The 25,243-nt window shown below is 38.2% G+C and overlaps 1 long non-coding RNA gene across 1 annotated transcript; it reads left to right on the top strand.

Annotated features, from left to right (window-relative positions):
• Positions 1 to 5,514: 5,514 nt before the first annotated feature.
• Positions 5,515 to 8,706, top strand: LOC120574208. Its single transcript, XR_005641839.1, has 3 exons — positions 5,515 to 5,647; positions 5,874 to 6,077; positions 7,848 to 8,706. It is a non-coding gene; the product is annotated as an uncharacterized LOC120574208 (long non-coding RNA).
• The last annotated feature ends 16,537 nt before the right edge of the window (positions 8,707 to 25,243 follow it).

Raw genomic sequence — 25,243 nt, 5'->3', positions numbered from 1 at the left:
ACTTTGTAGTATGTTACTTTTGTATTGCCAGACATCAGTAGGCACTGGGTGCTCATACTTTATTTAATTAATCAATCCAAATCATCCTCCCAGAAATGTAATAAAAAGTAGTGAGGAGCTATTTTCATTATTACCTGCTTAAATTTAATAAGTGCTGTCACACTAAAAACTGACTAAACGCTGTCACACTAACAACCTAATGGCATCACGTCTGCCTTTTGTTGTACATTTTATCTGGGTCTATTGTTAAAAGGGTGATATATGGTGATATTTAATTGCTGCAAATACCGGTCTATTACTAAAAGACCAAGAGAGGGGTTAACATGAAGAGTAAGCAGATTTTCAAAAATACTGTACTCTTAATTCAACTACTTGGAACCAAAGAGTAGCTTACCAGAATATCTGACAACTCTGAAAATCTTGACAAAAAGGATTAATAGTTTCTGTAAAGGGCATGTAACAATCAAACCTAAATATTATTATAAATCTTATTTAATTACTACAAAACAATGCTAGTTTGGGACAATTTAAGACAGTCACAGCTGTCTTGCATACAGTCAGTTAAATAAGAATTAGTTATCTCAATAAAAACTAAATTAAAATTATAATGGCAGCATAGGGCACTATCACCATTTATTTGAATTCCAGTAAGCGCAATTGACGCGAAGACTGCTAGATATATTAATTCTTTCCTTTACTTTCATATCTCATGCCAAAAACACCACACCGCTGCTTTATATAAAGCAACTAAATTAAACATACGTGTCATACTTCATTTGACCTTTCAGGAGACTTACCTTGACACAGGAACAGCAGGTGTCAGATCCCTCAACACACTCAAATACTATGGTTTATGATCTTGATTCAATTGGACATTAAGTTGTAATGATAAATCATTATAAGTATTTTCATTTATTTTTATTCCATGCATTACTAAAAATGTAAAGCTGAAAAATGTACTGACAAACACAAAAGCATGACAGATATAAAACATGACATTTATTAAATACATCAAATATTCAGCAGCACGAGGGTGCAAGTAGCCTTTTTTGCATAGTTTCTGGTATATATTTATATTTTTATATTTATATTTATAATTATATTTATAAGGACCATTGACATCACATTGTCACCATTTTTGTGTCTGGTCAAAGCTAGGGGACCTACATCATATCAACCACAACAGCTAAGGGGAACGGATATGTGATACACAAGAGAATACACGGAAAAAATAGTTTTTGTCCCAATGGTCGTTCCAGCCGTCAGCCGCTCGCACGAATATCTTGCTAGTTAACCTGACTTGCGTGATCAATCTATACTTAACCACCACAAAAATAACACTGTTGATTATTGATGACTTGCATGTCCTGTTATCACATACTGTACATTTGTTTTTCTTCAACTGCCATATCTTGGTGTCATTCACCTCTCGTGCAACAGCGTATTGATGGGCATCTGGACTCATGAGATACTCCAGTGTATGAGGATGTATTATGTACAAGTTAATGTTAAATGTGTCAGGAAAAGTAAGTTTGGGCTGACGTATGGCTGGGCAATTTATATATAAATTTTAGAGTATCGTTCAATGTTTGATGTTGAGATGGAAAAAAATGTGAAAGGTCCAGTGGAGGTGAGTTAAGCAGGAATGGTTCAGGAGGTTCTTTTCTTGACTGCCATGCAGGGCTGCGATGGAGAGCTGACAGTCAAGTGACACCTTTCAAAACAATGGATGACCCCGCAGCCTCCCTGGGAAAAGTTGAACTGGATCAGCACTGTTTCGGAGAATGTGATCTCCCTTACAGGAAGTTGTAGATGGAGCGGATGAGGGGAGTCACTAGGGTACAGAGAGAAGATGACATTAGTGGAAGTGACAGACATTCAAAGTTCACTTCCGTACAACAACACAATATATCGGTCCATTCCATCCACTCAAACTTAGAAAATAAGAAATCCCTGTTCTTTTGTTTCTGTTTCTGTCTGTATGGAGTATATAGTGGAGGACAGATCCCTGTGCCCCAGAGTACCTGTGACTGGCTGATTTTGAAACAAAGATAAATGGGCATACATGAAGAAGAAAAATTATCTGTGCGTTTGTTTTCATTGATCCTGTCACTGCCGTGCAGTTGATACACTGTCTAAAATTTGGCGCTGTGTGGGAAACTTTCCATTATAGCTTTCACAATTCAAACAATCCTCGGCTGGAAGTTTTCATTCTTTGATTTTCTGTTAGCAATCTATGTTTCTCAATATTATTAAAATAACTGGCGGTGCCTCCAATATGAATTAGGTAAGTTTTGTGTTAACCTTGATTACTCTTTTATATTGTAACTCAGTCTCAATTATGTCTCAATTATTTCACATGCAAAGCTAACAGTATGCTACGAAAACAATGCTAATGGAAATTGTGCTATCGCTAACTGCTATTCACAGTTAGTGACACAATAGATACTACAACACTTAATTACAGCATATATAATCACACACATGCACATGTATATTTACCTCTTGTCGATTTCAATATGCCAAAACACAGCATAACTGGTTGTCAGCCTCAGTAATGGATAACAATGTCCTTCTACAACCTACTAAACCTCACAAAGTCCGTTCACTTTAACGTCTCTGTCTCTCTGACTGGATCTCTGCAGGTTACAGCTAAGCCCCCGCTCCTTGGGATTGTAATTACATTGGCTGATAGGTCATGACCTTCCAACAAAAGTACAGAAAGACGATGATTGACATATTAGGCTGCTATCAAGTTAAAATGTGTGGCAGATTACCCTTACACGTGCTGAATCATGTACACTTCACTCAAACTACAGTCAACTGCATCAACTTAAAACTTTGATCTTTTAAAAACTGTAAATGTAACTCTTACCTTTTAAACGTTTTATTAATGTTAACCATTTTAACATATGGCATTAACTAATTAACTAATATTTTCTTCACCATATTTATCTATTTGGATTGAATTAAAATAATTTCAATAAATATCTAAATTAAATTTATCCAGGGCTACATATTATTTAGAACACTTCTTAACTTCTTAACACTTTGATGGTAATATACATATTGTGAACACAAAAACCACACTAGAGCAAGTCAAAACGCCTCTACTTCTTTATGACTGAAGAGGGACCAACTAACTCTGTAGAAAGTTCACACAGACTAGGAGCAAAATATCCAGAAGAGCTGCAAAACAAGTAGCCTAATGATATTTTTTTTTTTTAAACGATAGTGTAGCACTGTAGTTACTCACTGACAGATAGGCCCAGAGTCTAGGTTTGAAGGAGATCTAGAACTAGGACTCAGGAATAACAGACCAAGGGGTGAATTTGAACTTATTTAAGAAGACAATAAGTAGTATTAGCCAATTTAAACACATCAATTTGGTACCAAACCACACAGAAATTTAAAATACACACACACACACACAAACACACGCAGGAGGTGCACCGCCAGACGGCAAATATACCTTGCCAGTAAAGGCACAAGTGTGGCTACAGTTTTCAAAAACGAACACGCGTTTGCTGCAATATAACTTAATGGCTAGATGCTGATGCAGTCAATATCACTTCCTAGACAGACAGGGACCACAGTGTTCTCTATGACCCAGGCACAAGACAAAATCATTCATAGGCTCTGGTGACAGGCTGGAGGTTGAAGGTTAAGGCAGCTTTATTTCTATAGCACTTTTTATGAACAAGGCAATGTAAGTGCTTCAGATAAAACATTATAGAGCAAATGGTCATGAAAATAAAACCGCCTAAAAAGAATAAGATGCAAATAAATTTTACAGTTCCATGTAAGAATTTTTTTTTGATTAATAGGTGGTAGGGACAGGTTTGTGAGGAGAGAGGGATGCAGCAGTTATTAGGCTCTTTAGAGCCAATCTTGTGTCTCATCTTGTGAGCTGAGTATCTCGTCACACTCCTAATATCCCTTTGAAAGGTTAGGGCATCACCGCTTGTAGGTTAAGCGGGACAAACCACACTCTGCATGAATTTTTGGGCCTGTTTTGGGATCTGTTTCCGTTGCAGAAAGTGATGTTCAGGACACTCCATGATGCAGGAGTAATCAATGTTTACCATGACCTCTTCAGTTTTCTTGGAGAGAGGGTATAGTGGAACCCTGATAATGAAATGCATCCTTGGGCACTGCACTATGTATATTTACCAAGGATCAACAGGGACTTGAATGCCTTAACGAACCAGTGGAGCCACCATGGTCTAAGGACCTAACCTTTCAAAAGGATATTAGGAGTGTGAGGAGATGAAATCAAAAATCAAAATTAAGCACTGTGAAAGGTTTTAACTTTTGCTCTATAATGTTTTTTCTGAAGCACTTATATTGCCTTGTTCCTGAAAAGTGCTATAGAAATAAAGCTGCCTTGCCCTTCAACCTCCAGCCTGTTACCAGAACCTAGGAACTAGGAGGCATTGCAATGTTAAACTGCAAAGGCGAGCTATCTTTGCTCCGTCTGCGTTCGCACCCTCCCTGGTGTGTGTGTGTGTGTGTGTGTATTTTAAATTTCTGTGTGGTTTGGTACCAAATTGATGTGTTTAAATTGTCTAATACTACTTATTGTCTTAAATAAGTTCAAATTCACCTCTTCTGTTATTCCTGAGTCTGAGTTCTACATCTCCTTCAAACCTAGACTCTGGGCCTATCTGTCAGTGATTAACTACAGTGCTACACTATTGTTTTAAAAAATATATATTATTAGGCTACTTGTTTTGCAGCTCTTCTGGATATTTTGCTCCTAGTCTGTGTGAACTTTCTACAGAGTTAGTTGGTCCCTCTTCAGTCATAAAAGGTAGAAGAACGTTTTGACTTGCTCTAGTGTGGTTTTTGTGTTCACAATATGTATACTACCATCAAAGGGTTTGTGCATACATTCAAGGGAGTTAAGAAGTGTTCTAAATAATATGTAGCCCTGGATAATTTAATTTAGATATTTATTGAAATTATTTGCTATATACAATATAAATATATAATGGTTAAGAAAAAATAAAGTTAATGCCATATGTTAAAATGGTTAACATTAATAAAACGTTTAAAAGGTAAGAGTTACATTTACAGTTTTTAAAAGATCAAAGTTTTAAGCTCATGGAGTTGACTGTAGTTTGAGTGAAGTGTACATGATTCAGCACGTGTAAGGGTAATCTGCCACACAATTTAACTTGATAGCAGCTTAAAGTGATGGTTCGGAGTAATTTCACCCTAGGGTCCTTTGCACCATGATCTCGAGCCAAACACCCCCCCAGAAGCTTTTTTCACCTGGGTCGAACATTGGGAGCGTTAGCGTAGCGTAGCGTTATCAGCTGAATAGCTTAGCGCAGAGGCTAATGGATCCGAAGTGTCTCTTAACATTACCCCACTAATAATGCCCGAAATGATACCAAACGTCTACAGTAGTACAAATAGGTTATGCACTCATAAAACGATGGATTGTAAAATTTGTAAGTACACCAGAAGTTTATGTAAATAACACTTGCCTGCTGGCTTCTGCAGAGATCCAGTCAGAGAGACAGAGACGCTAAGTGAACGGACTTTGTGAGGTTTAGTAGGTTGTAGAAGGACATTGTTATCCATTACTGAGGCTGACAACCAGTTATGCTGTGTTTTGGCATATTGAAGTCGACAAGAGGTAAATATACATGTGCATGTGTGTGATTATATATGCTGTAATTAAGTGTTGTAGTATATATTGTGTCACTAACTGTGAATAGCAGTTAGCGATAGCACAATTGCCATTAGCATTGTTTTCGTAGCATACTGTTAGCTTTGCATGTGAAATAATTGAGACAAGCTACCGATAATTCGCCGTGAAATAGTGGACGGACCCGCTTTCTCAGTTAATTTATTTGATTCAGGAGACGGACATTTGTGACTGTAAAAGAGAGAGAGGATCGGGGAAGCTCCTTTGGACCACACAGAGAGCGATCTTCCATCCTGCTGGTGTGATGTAGACTGTCGCTGCTATTTTCTGTTCTGCTGATCTTCCTGCTGTGGTTTACCCGGTGCTCTGTCTGCTGCCATCGCCAAGTTCGCCTTTATATCCCCTTTGACTGGGATTCGTGGAGTACTGAGTATATTGCACGTTCATTTTATTTTATTGGTTGTGTAAAACGTAACTTGGTCAAACGTCCCTCGCCCCCCCCCCCCCCCCCAAGCTTCTATTCAGGCCTGCAACAGGGTTTTTTTGTTTTGTATTGTGATTGCTGAGTATGAATGTGTGAGTGTAGATAACTATTCAGGTTTACATGTCAAAAGGATTTATGCATTTATTTTATTGAAACCTAAGCAGAGGTAACAATTTATAGTATACTCTGATAGCTATATTGAGGCAACATTATTTTGGGTGTCATAAAAAATAGGGAGTTATTTATACTGGCCTCACTTGTGTTTATGTTTCTAATACACCATACATGTGTTTATTATTTTTGACTTTAACTAAATAAATTCCAATATCTGGGTTTATACAGTATTTAAAGTATCATTTTGGGTCTTAGATTTTGTACATGAGGTTTCGTTCTGAGTTACAATTTAAAAGAGTAATCAAGGTTAACACAAAACTTACCTAATTCATATTGGAGGCACCGCCAGTTATTTTAATAATACTGAGAAACATAGATTGCTAATAAGCATTAGTTAGTACCGGTAAAGACAAAAAACAACCCAGGTGCCTTCCCATAGTACTACTACTCTATAGAGACCATATAGCTACATGGGACAGGTGTTACAAATATAATAAATGTCATGTGTCCCTATTTGACTGGTGGGTCCACCATGTATAAACTCACCCTATTACTGCACTAGTAACCTGTGGACAGCCAGGGGTAACTAACAGCTGGTAAATAACATTAGAGAGTAGAGTCCATCACTCAGACAGTGACACATTTAGGTTGTTATGAATGGCATATATGATTTGAAATGAAACATAAACTCAACCTGACTAAAACCAAGTTCTGACTCTGTTTCAATAGTGTTAGTGTGTTGAAATACATACTGGGTGAACAGTGAAGCTAATGTAGAGCCTTTTTTCTAGGAGTCTTACCAATTTTAGGACAATGCAGGAGGACGATCCTAAATATACGCAAATGCAGCCAGGGCCGTTTCTTTAATGACCCTGCAGTGGGATGTTGTAAACATGCATTATCATGAGCAGGTGTGTCGGAAATGAGATTCAAAACAAAAGTCCAGTTTGCAGTTCTGGTCTGGCATGCAATCACCAAGGGAGAGATAAGTGTCCTCTGCACAAAACAGGTGGACACCAAATAGTATACTGTATATATTAGGGCTGCATGATTAATCTAATTGCGATGTCACTCTGTGCAATTACATAACTGCAAAAAAATATGTGACTTAAGTTAAGAAAAAGGTGTGCACTGCAGTCTCCACGTTGGGATGTAACACGGAGCAAATGCGCTACCAGTTGTCACAAAATAGGCAGTAAAAGAAAATCAAAGAATGAAAACTTCCAGCCGAAGCATTGTTTGAATTATGAAAGATATAATGGAAGGTTGCCCACACAGCGCCAAATGTTAGACAGTGTATCGACTGCACGGCAGTGACAGGATCAAAGAAAACAAACGCACAGATAAATGAGTATACATGAAGAAAACTTATCTTTGTTTCAAAGTCAGCCAGTCACAGGTACTCTGGGGCACAGGGATCTGTCCTACACTATATACTCCATACAGACAGAAACAGAAACAAAAGAACAGGGATTTCTCTATTTTCTAAGTTTGAGTGGATGGAATAACCAATATTTTGTGTTGCTTGTACGGAAGTGAACTTTGAATGTCTGTCACTTCCACTAATGTCATCTTCTCTCTGTACCCTAGTGACTCCCCTCATCCGCTCCATCTACAACTTCCTGTAAGGGAGATCACATTCTCCGAAACAGTGCTGATCCAGTTCAACTTTTCCCGAGGAGGCTGCGGGGTCATCCATTGTTTTGAAAGGTGTCACTTGACTGTCAGCTCTCCATCGCAGCCCTGCATGGCAGTCAAGAAAAGAACCTCCTGAACCATTCCTGCTTAACTCACCTCCACTGGACCTTGCACATTTTTTTCCATCTCAACATCAAACATATTGAACGATACTCTAAAATTTATATATAAATTGCCCAGCCATACGTCAGCCCAAACTTACTTTTCCTGACACATTTAACATTAACTTGTACATAATACATCCCCATACACTGGAGTATCTCATGAGTACAGATGCCCATCAATACGCTGTTGCAGGAGAGGTAAATGACACCAAGATATGGCAGTTGAAGAAAAACAAATGTACAGTATGTGATAACGGGACATGCAAGTCATCAATAATCAACAGTGTTATTTTTGTGGTGGTTAAGTCTAGATTGATCGTGCTAGTAACGTTAACTAGCAAGTTGTTCGTTAAGGGCTGACGGCTGGTTAACGTTACGGACAAAAACTATTTGTTCCGCGTATTCTCTTGTGTGTATCACATATCCGTCTCCTCTAGCTGTTGTGGTTGATATGATGTAGGTCCCCTAGCTTTGACCAGACACAAAAATGGTGACAATGTGATGTCACGTGGTCCTTTAAATATAATTATAAATATAAATATAAAAATATAAATATATACCAGAAACTATGCACAAAGGACTACTTGCACCCTAGTGCTGCTGAATTTTTGATGTTATTTAATAAATGTCATGTTTTATATCTGTCATGCTTTTGTGTTTGTCAGTACATTTTTCAGCTTTACATTTTTAGTAATGCATGGAATAAAAATAAATTAAAATGCTTATAATGATTTATTATTACAACTTCATGTCCAATTGAGTCAAGATCATAAACCATAGTATTTGAGTGTGTTGAGGGATCTGACACCTGCTGTTCCTGTGTCAAGGTAAGTCTCCTGAAAGGTCAAATGAAGTATGACACGTATGTTTAATTTAGTTGCTTTATATAGAGCGCTGGTGGGTGTTTTTTGCATAAAGATATGAAAGTAGAGGAAAGAATTAATATATCTAGCCATCGTCAGGTCAATTGCGCTTACTGGAATTCAAATAAATGGTGATAGTGCCCTATGCTGCCATTATAATTTTAATTTAGTTTTTATTGAGATAACTAATTCTTATTTAACTGACTGTATGCAAGACAGCTGTGACTGTCTTAAATTGTCCCAAACTAGCATTTTTTTGTAGTAATTAAATAAGATTTATAATAATATTTAGGTTTGATTGTTGCATGCCCTTTACAGAAACTATTAATCCTTTTTGTCAAGATTTTCAGAGTTGTCCGATTTTCTGGTAAGCTACTCTTTGGTTCCTAGTAGTTGAATTAAGAGTACAGTATTTTTGAAAATCTGCTTACTCTTCATGTTAACCCCTCTCTTGGTCTTTTAGTAATAGACCGGTATTTGCAGCAATTAAATATCACCATATATCACCCTTTTAACAATAGACCCAGATAAAATGTACAATAAAAGGCAGACGTGATACCATTAGGTTCTTAGTGGGACAGCGTTTAGTCAGTTTTTAGTGTGACAGGGCTTACTAAATTTAAGAAGATAATGAAAATAGCTCCTCACCACTTTTTATTACATTTTTAGGAGGATAATTTGGGTTGATTAATTAAATAAAGTATGAGCACCCAGTGCCTACTGATGTCTGTACAAAAGTAACATACTACAAAGTTGTGCATTTTCTTTGGGCTACTTAAACAAGCTGCAAAGGAGATCCGTGCTTGATTAGTGTTGCCTGACCTCCTTCTTTACTGATTGGGTGATTAGAGTTCAAATCTATTGGCTGTGAAAGCCACAGGGCGGAGTTGATTATCAAAACGCCACCAGGTGTCTAATAAGCATCTGGTGGCGTTTATTAAATGCCTGGTGACGTCACACGCGTGGTGGCGTTTATTAACCGCCAGGTGGCGTTTATTAGACGTGTAGTGGCGTTTAATAAACGCCAGGTGGCGCCACAAACGCCGTTCAAAACGCCGTGCGAATTGTGACGAATTGTGACCCTTTTGGCTTTCCATAACATCTCGCTGCAGCCCGCGGGAAGGCGGGGCTTTCCCACGGGCTGCAGCGAGATGCTCCTCTCTCAGCAAGCAGGGCGCCGGCAGCTGAAGGGGTAGTGTTAATTTTGTCAGACGAGACGAGACTAAATATGTTCGTCAACGACCTTTTTTTCCATGACTAAGACGAGACGATGACGAGACTGCGCCAATGTCCAAAAACGCTGACTAAGACTAAATTAACATGCATTATTGTTGACGAAAAAAGACGAGACTAAAATGTTTTGCATAAAATAAAAACTAAGATAAAATCTCTCTTCATTTTCGTCTACAATCGTCTCTACTTTTTCATCATGAGATAGAATATTCAGCTGTTACCGAGACCCGGTGCTACGGCACCGACAGGTGCCCTAACGACCGTTATCTACCGGACCGAATAGCAACGCAGATTTTGGTGCCACTTAAATGCCTGCGCTTCTCTCTGATGCTCCTAAACGGACGTTAGAGTCAACCGAAACATCGCTGCATGGGGCGGTAGTTAACACTACACTTGGCAGCGGGTAACGTTAGCATACCGTTAGCTAGCAGTTGGAGTAAACACGGTTACAATCATTGACATATATAAAAGGGTTACAATGCTGACAGCTAAACGGTGTAAAGGTTTGTCTCTATTTCACTGTGTAGGATTCCAACACAAGACGTACGACAGTCTGCAGCTGCTGCCGTTGTCTGAAAAACAACACATATGTTGCGTTCACTTGAAATACGCCTCGCCAGTTTCGTGCTGCATTTATTTTATTGTAAAATATCCTTTTCCAATGCAGTGGTTGTTTTTGTCGTTTACTGGTGAAATAAGGAAGAGGCTCAATATTTATATAACTTTATATAATTTATTTATTTTTATAACTATTTGACTGAAATGGTTATCAGAAATAATTTATAAAAAAAAAAGACTAAAATGTTTTGACTAAAACTTGACTAAAATGGCGAGACTTTTAGTCGACTAAAACTCGACTAAGATACCTTGAGTTCTCTTTTGACTAAAACTAGACTAAAATGACGAGACTTTTAGTCGACTAAAACTTGACTAACAAAAATGTTTGGCACAAGACTAAGACTAAGACTAAATTAAAAATAGGTGACAAAATTAACACTATGAAGGGGGCGCCGATTTGCCAATTCTCCAAAACAGTGAAATGATAGATAACAGACAAAACAGTAGCATGATATATTTGTCCACTCCAGGAACTGTAAGTCATCTTAAAAAATATAGACGCTGACCATCTGTTGTAATTTACATAACACTGTCTGAGGGAGAATACAATTGAATGCAGAGATGAAGTCCATAAATAAAAAAAATAATTTTTTTTTTCTTATTAAAAATAAGAAGTGGCAAATCTGTGCGCCTCGACTTTTGCAACAATTTTGGCGATACATTTGTTGCAAAACTAATTTGTACCTGTGGACTACGGCTGTGGAACTCGGAGCCAACAGAATGGGGAAAGCAGGGTTTCTATCGCCAGATGAGGGACAACTCTGTCTGGCTTATTTATGTAGCATGGTGGAATAGCAAGCTAGCGTTAGCTAATTAACCAGCCAGCCCGCTTCTAAATAAATACCTTTTAATTATCTATACACTTTTTAACAGTCAAACTGAAACACTGGCAGTGAGCTCCAGGTCCTACAGCTTTATGTCCAATAAACATGAGCATATTAAGACAAGCCTAGTCAGAATGCAGTATACATCCCAAGTTTACACCGTTAAGTTGTTTCAGTTCCAGCAGCTCTGGCTGCATTTTGAATAAGAGGTCATTTTGGTAGATCGTACAGGCTTTTTTATCCAAATATAAATCATTTCAAGTATATGTACAAAACAAGGGTTATGAGTTATAGAGATGAAGTAATTGCTTAAATAATTTCTGATTGATACTGTATGGATTTGGGTTTTACATAAGTTGTTATAGTTGTATATATGATGAATGTGATTTAATTGTTTGAGTTATGGAGAAGGGGTAGGACCACATATGTGAAAACTTCTTCCTACTCCTCTTTGAATGTGTAATATTTATTAATATTTATTCATTTTCTTTATTTATATTGTTTATGAGAATTAGTTTTTTAACTTATTTGTTACATGTTCACACAGATAACTTTGCATATATTATATGGAGTCTAATTGGACTTTTAAACCCTGACCCAGTTCCAGTGGTGGAATGTAACTAAGTACATTTACTCAAGATCTGTTCAAGTACACATTTGAGGTACTTGTACTTTACTGGAGTCTTTTCATGCCACTTTCTACTTCTACCCCGCTACATTTCAGAGAGAAATATTGTACTTTTTACTCCACTACATTCATCTGACATCTTTAGTTACTTTGCAAATTAAGATTTTTGCAACCAAAACACATGTAGTATAAAATGTGATGGTTTTATTATAAATGAAACTACCCAACAATATTTTGGCCTAGATGTCCAGCTGAAATGATTAGCCGATGAAACAATTAGTTGATTGACAGAACAGTTTGGATCGGATTGGATTGGACTTTTCTGCATGAAGTATTTTTACTTTTAATACTTTAGGTACCTTTTCCTGATGATACTTACATACTTTTACCTAAATAAATTTTTTTTATTTTTATAGTGTGGTATTAGTACTTTTACTTAAGTAAAGTATTTGAATACTTCTTCCACCACTGCCCAGTTCACAGTTCACTTCTCCTCTCTGATCTGCAGACCTGTTGCAGTATCCAGTGCCAGCCACTAGACGCCATCACAGACTAGGTTTTCAATGCAAGAGCAAGTCCCTCTGCCATACCTACAGTTCTATTATCCAGATAATAGAGTTATCCAGTGTCCAAAATTAACTTTTTGACTCACTGGCCAAGTCGGCGGGTAGATAAAAAAATCCACCGGCCAAGCATATTTATGGCAATAATATGAAATTGTTTTTTTGGTAACTGAGGCCTACATAACAAAACTTTATGGTTGGGTGTTGCAAGTCGTGCTGGTAGGGTTGTTAATGATTAACCGTTAACCGCCAATAGGACGGATTAGCCTAATATTATCAATTAAACCAATATTAATAAAAAAAATAAAGTTAAAAAAAAAATGTTTGCATGATAAAAATGTAAATAGGCTATACAATCCATTTCTTAACTGCTAATTAACTTGCTAGTCCTAACTTTGAACCAGCAAGTTGAGTTTTATGCTCCTCTTTTTTCTGCTTGTGGAGAGCTACGTGACACTTCAATCTGTATTGATGAGGACCGCAGACAGTTTTTTTGGTTCAAACATTTACTTGCCCTCTCACATTTACTCGACAAACGGAAAATGTATACGCATTTTTTGTGTATGTAAATGATGTCTAGACTATAAAAAAATGCACTCCAAATGTAGCTTTCTCTCCCACAGACAGCACTTTTTCTCAAGTCCACATTCCTGTTTTTAAATTCCTCAATTAGTGATGTCACTGATTGAGAATGCCAGCTCAGTTTTTCCTATGTGCTGCCTATAGGTGCTGCCTGAGCAAGCACAGCCTGCCCAGTGGCTTGTTTGAATTTGGTTGACCAATCACATGAGAGTGGGCCAGCTGACCAATGATAGCAGACTGGGCTTTTTGGGAAGGCGGGCCAAGAGTGTTTCAGGTAGAGGAGCTGCAGCAATGTGCAGTATGAGACACAATTTTTTTTGAACATCACAGCATGTAAACCTATTCTAGTAGTTTCTAGCTACTAACTATAACTATAGTTTAACACATATTCTGCTTTCCAGTTCTAAACGCATTCAGTGGTTACCAGCTCTTTTCCATCTCTGCATCTGAACAGCTCTTACACACATCACAAGCTACAAAGACTACATGACAGAGCTGTCTTCATAAAAGGATACATTTATTCAAAACACTTTATCCAAAGGTTTTCTCACCTGGGGGGTATTGCACAAAAGCAGAATTCATAAATCCAGGATAACTGATAAAGCGAGGCTTGACCTAGTCTAATCTGTGCATCCTGGCTAGGTGCTTTCACGAAGGCCAAATCAGGCTGAGGAGGAGCGACTAGGTCGAGTCAGGCTGACGTAATTCAGATAGATCTAACTAAGACTATAATAAGGGAAGATTGTACAATTATAAAAACCTATAATAATTGTTAAATCCTCCCAAATTATAGTCCCAGTTCACTGCAGACAACACACATTGAGTGCTAAGAATGCCAAATATAGTGCACATGGAAGAGGAACATACATGGTCATTTTTGAAAGAATACTAAAATAACTAAAAATAATTAAAGGTGTATTTGTCCCTGACCAGTCTGCCATTGTTAGAACCACTAACACTTGTATAGCACTTTATATATTGTCCTTCATCACTGACTTCATTTAAATCAGTAATGAACAAGCAGTTTTCATACAGCAATATAACAGTAACAATGACTGTCACATGAATAATTATAAAAATAATGGTCAACTTTAAATAATAACAGTACTTTACTGAACAGCAATATGCACCTGATGTATTTTAATGCAGGCTGATAACAATAAGGTAAAAACCACGGCTGAGTGAACAGAAAAGGCTCCAGGATTAATAAATCCTGGCTGTTAGCCTGGTCAGGAGCAGGCTAGCTGCACAGAATAAATATCTATGGTAATTTAGGTGCCTCTGCTTTTGTGCAACCAAGTCAAGGCTTAATTCATCCAGGATAACTGGAATATCCTGGCTTAATCCCATATCCTGGTTTTGTGCAACAGTACTCTGAACAGACAGCACTAGCATCTTCACTATGTCCACAGTTGTGTCCCAAATCCTCTGTGCTGACACTCAGTTAGAGACCTCTCACTTCCTGAACAGGCCACATCATCAAGCCAGATTTGTCCCGATCTTCACCAAAAGAGGCTGAGTGAGTGGTACTCAGTGCCGTAGCACAACCCAACCTGCTGCAAACCACCTCAGCATTGTTTAAGTCCCAGTTGTCATTACAGACTATTCCCCAGATGTTGTTGTAATAGATTTCAACTCATCCAGAGCACCGAGTAGACCCAGACTTAGTTAGAGAACACAGAAGACAAAACATTGCTGCATTGTTTATAAAGGCGATTTAGTCAGATAGAAACTGCCTTTTATAAACAATTTTGGCGTAAAGTTATGAATTTACACACTTTACATCCCTCACACAGACACAGTAGATCAAAAACTCAATAAACAACACAGTCTCACTCCCTACTCGTCAAATGTATGACGCATGGTCAAGGAAACCTGGCGTCAAGTTTCAGCGAAAGAGGTGTACCCTTGACGTTGTTTTTCGACGTGGGCCTCCGTCAGATAGACATTCATGTTAATCCCTCACCGTCGGATATCGACGAAAGAAAAAACACGACCCCCCCCTTAACTTGAAATCTGTGACAGTTTTATTATTGGTATTTTTAGCCCAATAACCGCTGTTTTAATCAACATTATTCACGAGATATTATCATGGTTTATATGTATTTCTTTTAATGTTATTATTTTGGTCTATTTTGGCCAGGGAAGCTGGGTTGCTTTTTTTGTTTATTTATATTTTTTAAACTATAACGCTACATCTATCAACATTTATTTTGATATTATCATGGTATTCATTTCTTTATTCTAATAATATTATTTTGGTCTTATTACCGGTGAAATATTACAGTATGGTATAATACAGAACATTATGATATGATCCAAGCTAGACGCATTCAAAGCCGATATCCCACAATGCAATGCGGCCATTCGTTTCAAAGAATCGGGCAGCGATCAGCTGGACTTTAACGCCAGTATCACTTCAATATACATATATACAGTCAGTGGTTTAGTCACCAGCAACAACATGTTTTGTTCCAGTACGTTATGTACCATAATAACGTTTAAACGAATCCGCGGAAAACTCCGGAAGCAACGTAGTATGTCCCGCTCAGCGAATAAGAAGATAAAAATACATAATATACGAATATTATGTATTATTATCTTCTTATCCTTATCTAATATTGATGTTTTTTCTAACGTTGTATTTGAGGAGTTAAACAATAAAGATGTAAATAATAATAAAATACAGTTTCATGTATTTGTCTCATGTAATGTGTGCTCGGTCGGCCGGAAGTCCATTCACGGCTGACAGCAGAAAGAGGAGCCGAACAAGTCCCCCCACCCACCCCGGAAGAACTACAAGTGCTCAAGCTTTGTAACAGCTTCTGTGGCGTCTCTTATGGAAGTTGTAGTTTTAAAGTATATTGGTATATTTCTCATAATTAGAAGTTGGCAGTGTATCATTTTGGATATACCCTGGGGTTTTTTGGGATGGGGAACATACTGGTGTCATCAGATTTTAAATTTTAAAATAAAAATTTAAAAAAAAAAAAAAAAAAAAAAAAAAAAAAAAAAAAAAAAAGGGAAAAAAAAAAAAAAAAAAAAAAAAAAAAAAAAAAAAAAAAAAAAAATAAAAAAAAAAAAAAAAAGGAAAAAAAGTTTAAAAATCTAATCGTTGAATAGGTGAAAATAGGTTATTACCATATTTGACAGTGCTTACAGTGGGTAAACTTTGGTGACCATATCTACATGATAGCTGAGGTCCAGAGCTTTCTATAACAGCTGGTCTTATGTGTGTAGCACCTTCTGTTGCTAAATGACAAGCCTTCAAAGATGTACTGGGTTCAAGGTTCAGAGGTCAATATTTCAAAGCAGGAGTAATGTATCCTCTCCAGACTGACATATGTTACTCTGCAGGTTGAGACCTTTCCAACGATGTGTTTGCTATAGTCCTACGACAACGTTTTAAGTTTTAGACATCATGGAGACCACTTTGCAGGCGATACTTTACTGTCCCCAGAGGGATATCTGCTAATTACAGTATTCTCATGTGAGCCTTTGATAAATTATAAGAGGGCTTGAAATGAAACATGTTCAGTTTTTGATGACAAATGCTTTATACTCTCTACTGACATCAATTTCAAATAGCAGTAATATTTGGCCAAGCAGTAAGTATTCAGCCATGTTCAAGTGGTATTTATTTATATTGATACATTACTATTTTTGGCATTTATTACCATAATAACTATTACATTTACTACGTGAATGTTGCCTTGTTCATGCGATGTCCAACACTTATTTTGCTGTGTATATAATATTGTAAGGTTTTTGGTGGGACAGATTAGAGGGACGGATCAAATAACCTCCGGTCCGTCTCTCTAAACCTTCCCACCAAAAACCCAGACCTCTCTTTTTCTTCTAAAGCAGCTTCCACTAATCATGTATCACTGAACATACAATATAATACACAGCAACATACGTGCTGGACATCAAATGAAGCAGGCAACATTTATCGAGTTCTAATTATGGTAATAGGCCTATGCTAAATATATTAACTACTGTATCAATATAAATTACCCACTTGTCAAATTTTACATTAACGTTTAAACATCAACACAGCCATACTGTCAGGGTCCCACCGTCACCAGCACTCACTCCTCCTACTCGTTCACATTCCACATCATTCACTCCTCTCATCCGTTCACTATCTCCTCAATACTGATCACTCACACCTGCACTTCATCAGGCCACGTCATCAGTTCGCCACCTACACCTCATTAGTCCACCATCTTTATATTCGGCACATGCTTATTCACTCTTTGTCTGGTCTCGTCATTACAAGACACATAGGCCCAATCCCAAAGCCGTAAGGGCTTAGGGTTGTCCCAATGTGGAATTTCAAAGGGCGTGAGGTTTGAGTACACACTTACCGAGCCCTTTCCGTGAGTCTGCATCGATGCAGACTTTACCAAAGGGAATTACCCACAGTTCAAAGCGTTGTGACGTTTACCGCGGAGACGATAGGGAAATCCGGAAATTACGAAGGTAAACAACAGCACGACACACGACCACGGAACGGACCAACCTGTTGTCCAGCTTGTAAAACAAGAGTTTGGAATCAGGTAGCCGTCTCCTGGGCCTTGGCCGTGTGGAAAGCAACAAACTTAAAATGAAAATTCCCAAACCGGCAAGTGTCAGCAACATCTTTGTTATTTAAACGCGCCAAGGTAACATGTGATCTCGTGAAGTGCTGTCCGGGCCATACCCGTCGCTATGGGCGGGCCATAGGGCCGGGCCGCCCAAAAATGCTTGTGCCCCCACTGAGGCACAGATCTCTTAAAAAATTACTTTAATTTTATATTATCATAGTTGCTAATTTTGTGTTGCATTAATGTTGCATTCTTTATCATTAAAACATTATAAATATAAATAAACAATGGTGTGATTTTTGTTTGATTGATGGGAATCTACACTGCAACAGCCTATCCGGCCTTACTAAAAGAAAGTTAGGCTACGACGTGACGTAGCCCACGTCAGTGTAGCTGCTCAACAGTTACGCACATTTTTGAAAGCTGGATGAGTTTTCGCCGCTTACTCGCTTCAGTTCGTGATGGTAAGTGGTTGAAAAGCCCACCAACATTCTCCTCTGCCAAACTGGATAACGACACCGACGCCTCCTGATGTTGTCGTTGGAGAAGGAGCCCCTGGACGACAGTCTGAGCCTGATGCTGTAGTCCGTGGAGCCCGACCCTGGGCCTGGCAGGACCTGCAGGTCAAGTGCAACTGTGACTGGGGCAGCATTTGGGCCACAACTAACTGTTGAATCAGGGGTGTGACGGACAAACCCAAACAGGTTGTGTTGAGGAAATATCCAGTCAAAATGTTTGGTTAAAAAAAACGTAGCTGTAGCTGGCATTTGAACAGAGACTGGCTTGGCGTAGGCTACTCGGTGGAAAAGGGACTCGCATTTTGTTATGCCTGCAGGAAATTCACATCTGTATCATCGGACGCGACCTTCTTCATTAAGGGGTTTAAGATTTACAGACAAGGGCTTAAATAAGCATGCAACTTCAAATGACAGGAAGGACTGGAGAGAGGACAGGCTGCCTCCACTCAAAGTACGGTAGGTTCAAAGTCTCTGTGCGTGTGTGTGTGAGTTGTGTGTGTGTGTGTGTGTGTGTGTGTGTGTGTGTGTGTGTGTGTGTGTGTGTGTGTGTGTGTGTGTGTGTGTGTGTGTGTGCGGCGTACGTCGTGTGTGTCTTATAGCACATGCATAGCAATGCATATCCTTCTGTTGACTGCTTTAAAATGCAATGTTTGAGAGATGCTTCTGGTGTTACATCTAATATGTTGTATAGTCAAGTGTTTTATGGATATTCAAAACATTTCTTCTATGTAATGTGTTGTAGGCTATATAGGTTACCTGGTCATATTGCTGTTGGTTATGTTTAACGTATGATTACCGTGCGAATAGTCAACCAAGAGTATATGATTATTATACATAACGTACTGTACGGTAATAATAATTGTGCCCCCATGCTATTTCATGTGCCCCCTTAAGACTGAGGTCTAGCGACGGGTCTGGTCTCCCGGATCCCATTTCTACCTATCTGAGTCCATGTGGCCTCACACACTCACTCACTTAGTACCTGAGATCAATTAAGTCTGTGAGTCCTTAGTCCTTAGTCCTCAGGGCTCACTTTGGGATTGGGCCATAGACTCTCTCCTGTTACCAACCTATCGCCACATTGAGTTCCTACCTGCTATCATCCTCCTGCCGTCTGCTGCCGCCCTGAGTCTTACACCACCCCAGCTAAGTTCTGTCTGTTTTTGGCCTGCTCACTGTTCCTCCAGTTGGATTTTTGTGAATAAAGCTACGCTTCACTCACCACCAGTCTGACTCCTGTTCATTCCGTGACACATACAGTGTCTTCTATGTGGAGAATATGAATACTGAGTGATTTATGGTGTTATGTGGGCCAGGGAAACAAGATGAAAATACATTTGTAGCTCACCTGGATGATACCCATGAAGCAGTACTGAATAAGACTTTTGTCCAAATATCCACCGTCGAACAAACCACGGTCTTTCAGATCAACAAACAAAAGGGAGATGTAGAACTCCATTGACTCCTTCCTGAGAAAACGCTGAAAGTCTCTTACTTTTACATTATCGGTGCCCCGGTCACCTCTGGCAATCCTTGGACAGCCACCTGTTCTCTCCACTGTCTCTATATAGTAGCCTCCAACGATTTTGGGGTCACTGCTTGTAGTAAATGCGTTCAGCCAGATGATTTTCCGCGAAAAGCCGTCAATGCACCCACTTATACAGATACCAAATGGCTTCAGCTTGGAATATGCCTCTAAGTGCCAAATATAATTGGTTTAAAAACTGTTTAAAAATAGCTGCAATGGAGACGCCGGTTTCCTCTGAGTTCAACAGCCCTCGGGTCCAGTTCTTTTAGAATTAAGCAGATGTCTTCTTTTCTGACATGTAATCCATTCTCCTTGCATTTTGTAAACATTCCCCTATACCCATGCAGTTCGCCAGATGCTTGTAATTGTTCATGAATGAAAGTAATCACCTGGTCCAGACGGGTGTGTCCCTTGCGCCGAAACAGACGAAACAACTTTTTAAATGTCTTTCTGAGATAATATAGTGGTGACGACTCGCAAGCAAACTTTTAATGTCCAAGTAAGGATCAAGGTCAAAATACAGCTCAACTAAGCCTCTTTCTATCATTATCATAACAAGGCAAAGTAGCCTGTTAGAATCAATATAGATAAATAATTTTGCCCATTTGCAAAAAATAAATTAGTTATATTAGTATATGATGAATGAAAGAATTTTATTGCATTTCTAAATAACATGAACACTAAATAAACTTTTCATTAATTTCACTCTACTGAGCCCTTCCAAAGCAGGCATTATTCTGCCATGGGACTGCTCCGGAATTAGACATTAAATAGTCCTTGTAGTCCTCGCTAATCAAAAATGCCTCCCTTGATGGATAATTCCCACAGTATTAGATTCTCAACTGCTCTGGTGCCTGGTGTTGAGTTGATGGGTTGAAGGTTTTGATGCTAAAACTATGTAGGACACAAGTGGCCTTCATCACTGTGTCCAGATTCTGAGGCTGCAACCTGATCTTTCTTTGGTATATTTCTCACATTGAGGTAAGGATCCCAAACGTGTTCTCCACTACCGTCCTGGCCCTTGATAGCCTGTAGTTGTATAGTCTCTTATCTGGGTCCAGGTGCTTACCAGGAAAGGGGCATATTATATTGTGTGAGAGGGGAAAGGCTTCACCCCCCACAATTCCATGGGGGACTGGCTGTGAGGAGGCAGGAAGTGGTGTTGTCTGGGGGATAGCGAGGGTACCATTTCTAATTGCTTTGCCTAATACCTAATTTATGGTTCCGCGTTGAATCTTTGTCCTAGGTACGTACATAGGTATGCATAGATACAGACCCTACGCCATAGCCTAACGTGCATTTCCACAGAAATGTAACTTAACGTTGTGACGACGCAGACAGCAACAACTATGATTGGTCCGCTTGGCTTGGAAGCATCACATTACCCCCTACTCATTTCCAGGTTCTCCTTCTCCATAAACATGAAATCAGGGAGAGGGTTAACTTTTCCTGCTACAGCTTTCCAAACATGGTCAAAAAACACAGGGGAGACACTTTGTTCGGATTAGCTTTATTCTCTTAGAGATAAAGTTAGACAACACAAAAATACCAGTGTACAAGTATAAACCTCACTTACGTAGGCAACGGCTTAAGGCGCTTTGTGCAAATATGCCTCCATCACTGCTGAAACTACGACCACCCAAATAAATAATGGTGAAGCAGTACCTGTGGTCAACCAACGCCATCAAACAATGGAGAAACCACCTTTGTAGTTATAAAAAGTAGATCCAGAGTTTGATGACACCTGGATAACCACATACTTCCCATCCCCACTGCAGTTGGGGAACTGCGATCTTTGCTGGAATCAAGCTGCAATTTCCAGCCAATCATTCTCCATCAAACCTGGCATATGCAGAGGCTTCATCTTTGGCCATATGGCATCACATACCTCAGGAATTATTTCTGACACCGGACTCTCCAATCAATTGATAAAATATATCATTTTGAATGAGTCGCCTGTGGCTAAGTATCCAAAAAATAATAATGGCAATTAATATTGAACAACATCTCATGTTATAACAACTTAAAGGAACACGCCGACTTATTGGGAATTTAGCTTATTCACCGTAACCCCCAGAGTAAGACAAGTTGATACATACCCTTCTCATCTCCGTGTGTGCTGTAAAGCTGTCTGACGGCTCCAGCGGCATCAGGCCAGCAGAACATGCAGGTGAATGGTTCCAGTAATCCTACTGCTCCGAATAAGTGACAAAATAATGCCAACATGTTCCTATTTACATGTTGTGGTTTGTCGAGTCTGGCGTGTACAAAAACAACGTAACGAACACAGCCATCTTCTAACCGTAAACCGCGGAACTATATTCACAGGCGGAAGAATATAGTGCGCGGAAGATAGTCTCGCAGCAAGCCTGTCTGAGAATATAGTTCCCGGTTTGTTTACGGATAGAAGATGGCTGTGTCTCAATTACGTTGTTTTTTGTACACGCTGTGTTTACAAATCACAACATATAAACAAGGTACATGTTGGCGTTATTTTGTCACTTTTATCTGAAGAGCAGTAGGCGAGGTTGGAACCAGTTACCTGCAGGATCTGCGCGGGGTGCAGCTCAATGCTGGAACCGTCAGACAGCGTGCCCAACGGAGATGAGAAGGATATGTATCGACTTTAATGTTGCTAAGTAAATCGGCGTGTTAACTGCCTCTACTATGAAAGTAGTGTTCAATTTGGATGCCATAAATATTTAAAATTTCTGAGATTTTTTTTTCTACAAAATTATGTTGCAGGAGTCCTTAATATTGATATACTATAGAATCAAGTTCATGACAGGTATAGGCCCGGATTAACACAATGTAATTCCCTAAGATGACCACAAGGCTTTGCAGCACACCCAGACATAACAACTGAATAATTTATCTGGAACTTTTGCAGTTCCATACATCTGGCTGCCAGTTCTTCTCTAAATTACTGGATTATTATTACCCACCCAGCCCAGTCTGGTCATTATTTATGGTTGTATGTGACCATCCAGCCATTAACTCCTCATGGTTATGTTTGCATGAGCAAAAAGATAGGAAAGAATACTTCAAATACATTTAGTAAGACATTTATTTGAAGAAAATATCCAATCTTTAAGTACTTATATAATATTATAAAATGGTAATTAAACTTTCGGCTTTTAAAACAACATTAAAACATTCATGAACAACGTATTTCTAGAAATGTTAAAGAAATAGTTCAACATTTCAGGAAAAACACATACATGTACCATATAGTATCTACCTACTGTACCTACGCGCACCTCCATACATGCATACACACATGCATTTAAATTTTTTTTTCTTTTCCATCTATCTACTGTACTTCATTTCTTTCTATCTACACCACACCGAATAATAACCCATCTAAACTAGACTTAGTATACAAGCCCAGGAACCATACAATCAGTATACAATACTATCACCTCAAGTCCTTTTTGTATCCATTCAAGTCCTTTTCGTATCCATTCAATATATTCATTTTAAATAGTTCATTGTTGTACATGATTTCATCTCTTCACTGCAGCTGTTCCATAAATTAACTCCTTTGGTTGTGATGCAGTGATATTTAGCATTCTTATACATTTCTTTTGAAATACAAAAGTTCCTCTAATTATTTAATTTGTAGATGATTTGTGCAGTTTTAGATATCTTCGAATTTTAGTGCTTTTAGTTTGATGAAAAGGGGATTAGTTGGTGCTCTATAAGTGGTTTTATTTACAATTCTTAAGGCTCTCTTTTGAAGGATGAATAAAGGTTCAGTGTTTGTAGAGATGCACCGATTGTCCGGCTGGTGACATGAATTGGCCGATTTTCACGTGACAGAGACCAGCCGGTTATGGCCGATCACGTTGTGTTGTCTTGTTGAAAAGAAGGAAATGGTTCTTCCATAACATTGCACTTTAGATGTGTGTGAATTTCCCACACCATGAGTAATTTATATAGTTCTATTTTATAGCTATTGATTATCTGTTCAAAAAAAATTCTATGTTCTATGCAAAATGTAAAATGTTTTATTAAAGAAAAAATAGAAAATAAATATTTGTGTGTGCTGTAAAAGGGTTAGAAAAAATGAAATCGGAATCGGCTAAAATCGGTATCGGCAGGTCAAACTCAAGGAAAAATCGGAAATCGGTATCAGCCTAGAAAATTGTAATCAGTGCATCTCTAAGTGTTTGTTTTTGTAAGTGTTTCCCCACACTTCTCACATTTAAGTTCTTTTACTTTTTCTATTTCAATGTCATTTATCATAAGATTTTAACAAACATAGATTCATTAATATTTACATTCTTGCTTAGCACATCATTTATACTGCCACCCTTTGCAAGCTCCTCAGCTAAACCTGGACCACAACTCCAACAAAAAAAATCATTAAATTCATTTTCAGCTAAGGTCATATCCTTAACCGCTGAAATGTTTTTAGTCAGAAAAAAGTCTCCTGTTTTGCCTTTTATATTCTTGATATTTTCATTCAACACCTTCCAGGTGTTTCCTATATTGCTTCTGTTGTCCTCCAGTAGTTTACTGTAATAATTGTTTTTATTGCAAACAGACACATTTTGTTTTTCAATATCTTTACATTGGTTTTCCGCTTCTTTAGTTCTCTTCTTTAAAAATAACGTATATAATTTCTGTTTTACTCCTTTCTTTAGCAGAGGACAGTTTTTATTTTCATAAAGTGATGTTACAACAGTGAAAAAATAATTATAAACACAATTAAACATTAACCTTCTAATAAAGAGATGCACTGTATCAGGTTTTAGCACAATTGCTATTTTTCACCCGTGGTTACTGGTAGATAGAACAATAAATCATTTATATAATCCAATGCAAATGAAATACAAAACACCAGATTATAAAATTCTACAAACATTAACAATTCATGACCAAATTACGATAATTTGCAAATATGTGCAAAGGAGCACTACATATAATGAAATTCATATACTGTATGTCCAGAGACCAACCAGTTCTCCTTCTGCTTCAGTTATACTAAGTGGCTTCAAGTCCCCTGAAAAATATAAATTATGATACAGAGCCACAAAACTAGCTAATAATAATTAAAATAATAATATGATCATATTGTTTCATCAGTATAAATTACAATATTCAAATATGTAAATAGGCTAGTCTACAAGAATTTGGAACTATAGGAATACAGTTGGACATACAGTATCAAAAACAAAAGTTTTTTTCTGGCTTTGTTGGTTTTTAAAATATTACAACCTAGATCTACAACAG

This window comes from Perca fluviatilis, chromosome 15 (assembly GCF_010015445.1).
Source record: "Perca fluviatilis chromosome 15, GENO_Pfluv_1.0, whole genome shotgun sequence".
Classification (NCBI taxonomy): Eukaryota; Metazoa; Chordata; class Actinopteri; order Perciformes; family Percidae; genus Perca; species Perca fluviatilis.
This window is presented reverse-complemented; position numbering and strand designations above follow the sequence as displayed.